Source organism: Antechinus flavipes, chromosome 5, assembly GCF_016432865.1.
Source record: "Antechinus flavipes isolate AdamAnt ecotype Samford, QLD, Australia chromosome 5, AdamAnt_v2, whole genome shotgun sequence".
NCBI classification, from domain to species: Eukaryota; Metazoa; Chordata; class Mammalia; order Dasyuromorphia; family Dasyuridae; genus Antechinus; species Antechinus flavipes.
Window position 1 is genome coordinate 4,007,905 of NC_067402.1, and position 6,171 is coordinate 4,014,075.

At 45.6% G+C, this 6,171-nt stretch overlaps 1 long non-coding RNA gene across 1 annotated transcript; it reads left to right on the plus strand.

Moving 5' to 3' along the window:
* Positions 1 to 381: 381 nt before the first annotated feature.
* LOC127537878 (uncharacterized) lies at positions 382 to 2,429 on the plus strand. The gene is made up of 2 exons (XR_007947632.1): positions 382 to 1,376; positions 1,906 to 2,429. It is a non-coding gene; the product is annotated as an uncharacterized LOC127537878 (long non-coding RNA).
* The last annotated feature ends 3,742 nt before the right edge of the window (positions 2,430 to 6,171 follow it).

Consider the following 6,171-nt stretch of genomic DNA (forward strand, 5'->3'; position numbering starts at 1 on the left):
CAAAGCAGTTTTCATACAGTGATTTGTTTGATCCTCACAACAACACAATAAAATGGGGACAGTTGTTTTCTCCCTCCTTCCAAAAGGCAAGAGCTGCTAGATCTGAGGATTGGCACAATCATCCATTCGGTTCTTGCAAGTGAGAGATAAATCAAGCCAAAGGGATCCTCCTCCATGAAGGAACAGAGAGCTCCCTTGTCCCAAGGGACCACCTGGCTGTCGGGCAGTGGGTCAGAGTAGGGCTGTTCTGTGTGCTCAGGCCCAACCAGGACAGAACCAGGCCTTCCCCTGGAAACCATGACATCACAGAGGATGCTTCCAGACATTGCCTTCAAACCATGACATCACAGAGGTCTCTCCCAGCATCCCCCGGGATGAGGATGCTGTCTCGCTGTCCGCTGCACAAAAAACATCGCAACTTCAGTCACTCATATTAAGCCATAAGAGATCTCATCCATCAAAGACCTTTGCAAAACCAAAAGGGCCAAGGAAGCATCAGCCATGGCTCCCATCCCTCTCACTGCGACAATATCATTCAGGGAAAGTGATCTTGTGTTCCTAATTCCATCGCTCACAAGATGAGAAGATGCTTCTGGGATCAGCCAGAGCCCCGGCCAGGGCAGTCAGCCAGACATTGGACAGTGTGTCGTGGTGAGATCCATTCCGGCCGTCCTGGGCCGAATGCCCCCGTCCTAGCTAGCCGGGGTCTGCCTCAGGGACTAGACACGGCCATTGTATCAGAATCTTCTCACAATTTCCTGTTCCGAACTGCTTTTGTCCCCTTCCTTCCTTTCTGATGGAGATTTGAATGATGCATCAGAAATGTATTTGCCAGGTGTCAGCTGGATTTTAGAATTCTGGGGAATCAAAGCAAACCGGTCCCAAAGTGGAGAGAGCGCTGCTGAGGGCCTTGGTGCCGGACGGTGCCGGGATTGCTTCTTTAGGGCCCGATTTCATTTGCATCTTCTTTTTCAGAAATGACACATCTAACCTTGATTTCTCTCACAAGGGAAACCATTTTTGTACCAAAGAGTCCTTAAAGTGCCCAGATATTATATGCCTAGGAACATTTTGCAAGGAAATACAAATAAGCCTTGCCACGCTCCCTGTTCCGTTCAAAGGCAGGAATTGGCTCTAAAACGGAAAGCTGCTTTTTCTGAAGCTCCTTAGAATGGCAGGAGCTGGTTTACAAGGTCTTGCCCGTGGCCCGCTGGGTCTTTGCCCAGCATACAAGAAGCTCTCCTCCTTCTGAGACCCAAGTCCACGGGGAGGGACAAGACCAAGCAATGAAACCCACACTGACTAAGACAGTCCAGATATTCTGGGAAAGTTCCGATTTTAGGACAAGAAGTTGGGCTCTTAGAGGTGTTGCAAAGGTAATGACTCTTCCCTAGGAACAAGGCTGTGTTTTCAGCTCAGAAACTGTGGAGACCATTCTGACCCCAGTGCGAGGCTGCAGGTATAGGCTGGGTTACACATTGCTCACCCCAGATCCTGGGGAGGAAGGGGGTGCTGTCAGGGGCCTGAACTGAAAGGTAAAATGGGACCACCCAAAGGGCCACTCCCAGCCCAACCACAAAGGCTGCTAGGATATGAGGGGCTTGAGCACACTCCATTATGGAACAGAAGGTTAGCAAGTGAGCATTCACGAGAGCCACCCTTACAATAAGAAGCCCAAAAAGCTTCTTTAAATAAGGCATAAAAAGTGAAGCCTTGACCACTGATGCCTCAATTGGATCACTTTGATTTCCCCATTTTAAGGAAGAAAAAGGCTTTCAGACTAGATTCTTCACTCCCCACCCAACTGACTTCTGACTCTAGATTTTGATACCATGCACAGACCTAGCTACCTCCCCCCCACCAACGCCTTCCTCCCTTTATGTAGTCTTTTTGTTTTCTTTTTAGGATGTATGCTCCTTGAGAACAAGTATTGCCTCTATTTTCACTTGTATCTGCACCTCTGTTCTTACTACAATGGCCGTCACACAGCTGGTGCTCCCTAAATGCTGATTTTTGTTGCTGGGGAAGCTGGGGGAGGGGTATCTCTGGGAAGATTTCTTGGCATTTTCCTGCTTCCCCTCAAACCTCCAAATTTTGCCTTCATCTTGCTGATCATGGGCCTGTGACCTCACTCAAGCAGGCCCCAGAATGGGAAGCCAAGATGGCGGCCACTTCCCATGAATCCTGGCCCAAAGCGTCTGCCAAGAGGTGACCTCCCCCGCTCCGGCTGATTGGCTGCGACATTGGGGCTGCACCGGCTCCTTCCAAGGACCCTGAAGGTTTATGCTTCTTTTCAAAGCATTGATTTGTTTGTTTAATCATAATGTCTGTGTGTCCTTGTGTTGAAGGGTGCTGTGCAGGGCAATCAATATATCAATTCCTCGGGGGTCCTGCCCTTTTCAGGGCAGAATAAAGTACTTGAAAGTGTTGTATTTGGCTACATGAAAACCTGGGAATGCCCGACAACAGGCAGGAAATCAGGGAGGTGTTTTAGCCAGGTGTGGGGAGCCTCTAAGAGGATTCTTGGCCCAATTCCCCCATTTGACCCATGTAGAAATTGAGTTATCCCAGAAAAAGGAGGGTCCTGAACCATGTTTGCCTCCAAATCCCGAGGCCAGTCTTCTTGCAGCAGTGCCATCTCTAATACAGATTGTAATGAGCTTATTTACAGCACCTGGGAGAGCTCCAGAGATGTCTGGGGGCGAGGAATATCCCACTGGCCTTCAAATCAACTTTTTAAACAAATTCAGATTTAAACAGAGTGGGGAAGAACCAGGAACCTGGCTCTCAACGTGGAGTCCACACGCAGCTGGGTACAGAAGAATGACCCCTCTGCCCACTCTACAATTTAGTGACTTTTTCTTGCTAACTAGCTGCTGTTTAGTCCTTTCTGTCATATCCAACACTTCTCAACCCATTTGGTTTTTCTTGGAAAAGGGTTTGCCATTCCTTCTCTGGGTCATTTTAAAGATAAGGAGACTGAGAAAACAAAGTAAAGTGACTTGCCCAGGGTCATACAGCTAGGACATGTCTGAGGTCAGATTTAAACTCAGATGAATCTTCCCAATCCAGGTCTGGGAACTCTGTGCCCTGTGACACCTCAGCTGCTCTACTCATTTGTTTCTATTTTGTAAAGGATTACAAGTGTGGGAAGCTAGAGCAATTTGGGTTAAAGGCAGAATCAAATGGCTCCATCCAAGCTTTTTAAAAGCCTATCTTTTCAGAGATGTATTTCAAATAATCAAAAAGAAAACCGCACAGGACAAAAAGTAAATTGTCCCACCTGCCCCAAAAGCTAGTGAGTCATCAGTCACAGACTGGGATGGACCACGCCTCTGTTTCCCATCACCCACCTGGGCTAAGTGCCAAGAGGCTCATTACCAGTGGAAGGGCAGAGAACGGAATTTAGGGGCCCCACAAGTCCTGGAGACTGAGAGCCATCTTGTAAAGTCATGCTCTCAATGTATGAAGGGGATGACCACATTTACATGTTTCCTGGAGGTCCCAACCTTGGACAGATCCCTGAAACTGCCAGGGCCTTGTCTGTAAAATAAGAGGGTTGGAATGGATGACCTCTAAGATGCTTCCTAACTCTAAATCTATAATCCTAAAAGCTTCTGAATCCCACTGTACATACAGTTCCAAAGGGATATAATGGAACTGGCAAGAGCGGGGTTGCCACATATAAGTGACAATGCTTTAAACTGAGGCTTTCTGCAAATGCACAACCTTCTTCGTTCCCTTATTCTTCACATCTGCAGGAGCCTCCAGATGGTAGGAGTTGCATGTGACCTTGACCTTGACCTTGACAAAGCTCCCCATCCATGGATGGCTGCCACCTATTGGCTATCTTCCCACCTCAGAAAATGGTAGATTGTAGCAGTTAGAATTTGTAGGAAAGAAATTTACATATATCAATATTTATGAATAGAATTTTTATCACTTGGAACTTAATTTTACTTTCCTAAAGGGGTCAGAATGAACAGAGGCACTCACTTATCATAAGCTGTAACTTGTAAAAATATCTCCATATCCTTTCTTACCTGACTTCCTACATATCCCAGAAAAAAACTCCTACTTTCTACAGGAAGCCTTTCCCAATCTTTCTTAATTTTTGTATCTTCTCTCTCTTGATTATTCCCTATTTGTCCTGTATATAGTTTGGTTGTGTCTAGCTGCTTACATACTGTGTCTCCCATTAGACTGTGATCTCCTTGAGGGCAGGGATTGTGTGTGTGTATGTGTGTGTATGTTGTTGTTGTTGTTGTTGTTGTTATTTTTCTTTTATGGTGAGCATTTAGTGCAGTGCCTGAGATAGAGTAACTCTGTTATTGTTCAGTCATTTTTCAGTTCTGTGTGATTCTTTGTGACCCCTTTCGGTGTTTTCTTGGCAAAATTACCAAAGTAATTCACTTCCTTCTCCAGCTCATCTTACAGATGAGGAAACTGAGGCAAAGTTAAGTGACTTGCCCAATGTCACACAACTAGTATATGAGGCCAGATTTGAACTCAAGAAGATGAGCCTTCTAGACTCCAGGCCTGGCACTTTTAGTCAAAATGCACATGTCAGAAGTGAAAAGTGGAAGTTTAACAAATGCTTATTGACGAACTTACTGAGATAAGAAGAAGAAACGAAAGAGTAAGTATACAAGAGTGATCACACAAAGCTCTATGGATCCACTAGGAAGAAGAAAAAGCTCCTTTGGGGTGGGGGTGGGGAGTGGGATAGGACAAAAATAATCATCATAATTTATGTGTATGCAATACTATCTCATACTTTCAAGTGAGTCTCCCCACTCTGAGTGACAGGCAATCTGAACACTCTTGTCAGATTACAAGAGAAGAGACAAAAAGACAGAGATCCAGGATTTTTTTTTTGCAAGTTCACCTAGTTAATAGGTGTTTGTGGCCCTCATTTCTTTCAGGAGGGGCAGACCTGGCTTATCTTGGCTTATTGGACATATTTGCCTAGATGCTCCTTAAGCATCTCAAAACCACCCAAAGTGGAGCTCAGTATTGCTCTTTTGAAACCCATCCCTGACCCCAGCTTCCACACTTCCATTTTTCTAGTTGGCTCCATCAGGAGCTTCAACAGAGTCTCCACTGTTCCTCACCAAGCAACCACCATATCTTGTCAATTCTCCATTTCCAGCTATTCTTCCTACTCATCAAGCTTCTGCCATTACCATATATTAGATAGATAGACAGACAGACAGACAGACAGACAGATAGATAGAATCACTATCCATTACCACAGCCTTCATTGTTCTTCCTGCTTCCCCCCAGGGTCTCCTTGTCTAGCTCTTCTCTACGTGGCTGCTTAAGTGATTGTAACCACAACATATCACTACTCAAAAAAGTTGTGTACTTCTAGGCAAAAAGTACAAACACTTCTGACCCTCTCAATTAAAGACCTTCATACAGTGGTTTTGCCTTTTCTTTCTGGATGAACTCACAGTCTGTCCTTTAGCCCACCATAGATCCTTGATCTTCCCTTGTGGAACCATCCCCGATGCCTAGAATGTCTTCCTTCCTCACCCCAGTCCCCTTCCAAGAACAGCTTCTCGTGGAAAGCCTAGACCAAGTCTCCAGCCAGGGGTTAATGGCCTCATCCCCCAGGAAAACTAGTTTTGCACATTTTTGTTGTTTTGAATGTGGTATTTCCCCCAGTAGAATGACACACTGCCAGAAGGGTCTCACAATAGTCTTTGTACCCCCACTGCCTCCTATGGAGGCACTAAGAATTCAGATTTACTTGAATTGAATTTGAATTTAGGTTTTCCAGACTCAAGTCCAACATTCCAAGCACTGGGCCACTCTGCCTCTGTCTCTACAACTCCCAGATAAAAAGGCACCTTCTTCCCTGCTCCTATTGCACATACTTGACAGCAATGAGAAGTAAGGAATATGGCCTGAAGCCAGGATCTAGCAGTAATAAGATCCTTTCCCTATTCAGACTATGGGTAGACCCTTGCTTTATGACCCACTGAGTCTTCTTTTTCTAAGCACCAAATCCCGGCTAAGCCAAGGCCCCACTTTTCTCCCCATGTCAGAATCTGGAACTCCACGGTTGTCAGAAGGCAGGAGAGCTGAGAAAAAAACAGCCCCCATTACATTCTGAGAAAGCCCACATTTCTCCCCTACCAGGGGAATTCATTCCAAAAAGAGGTA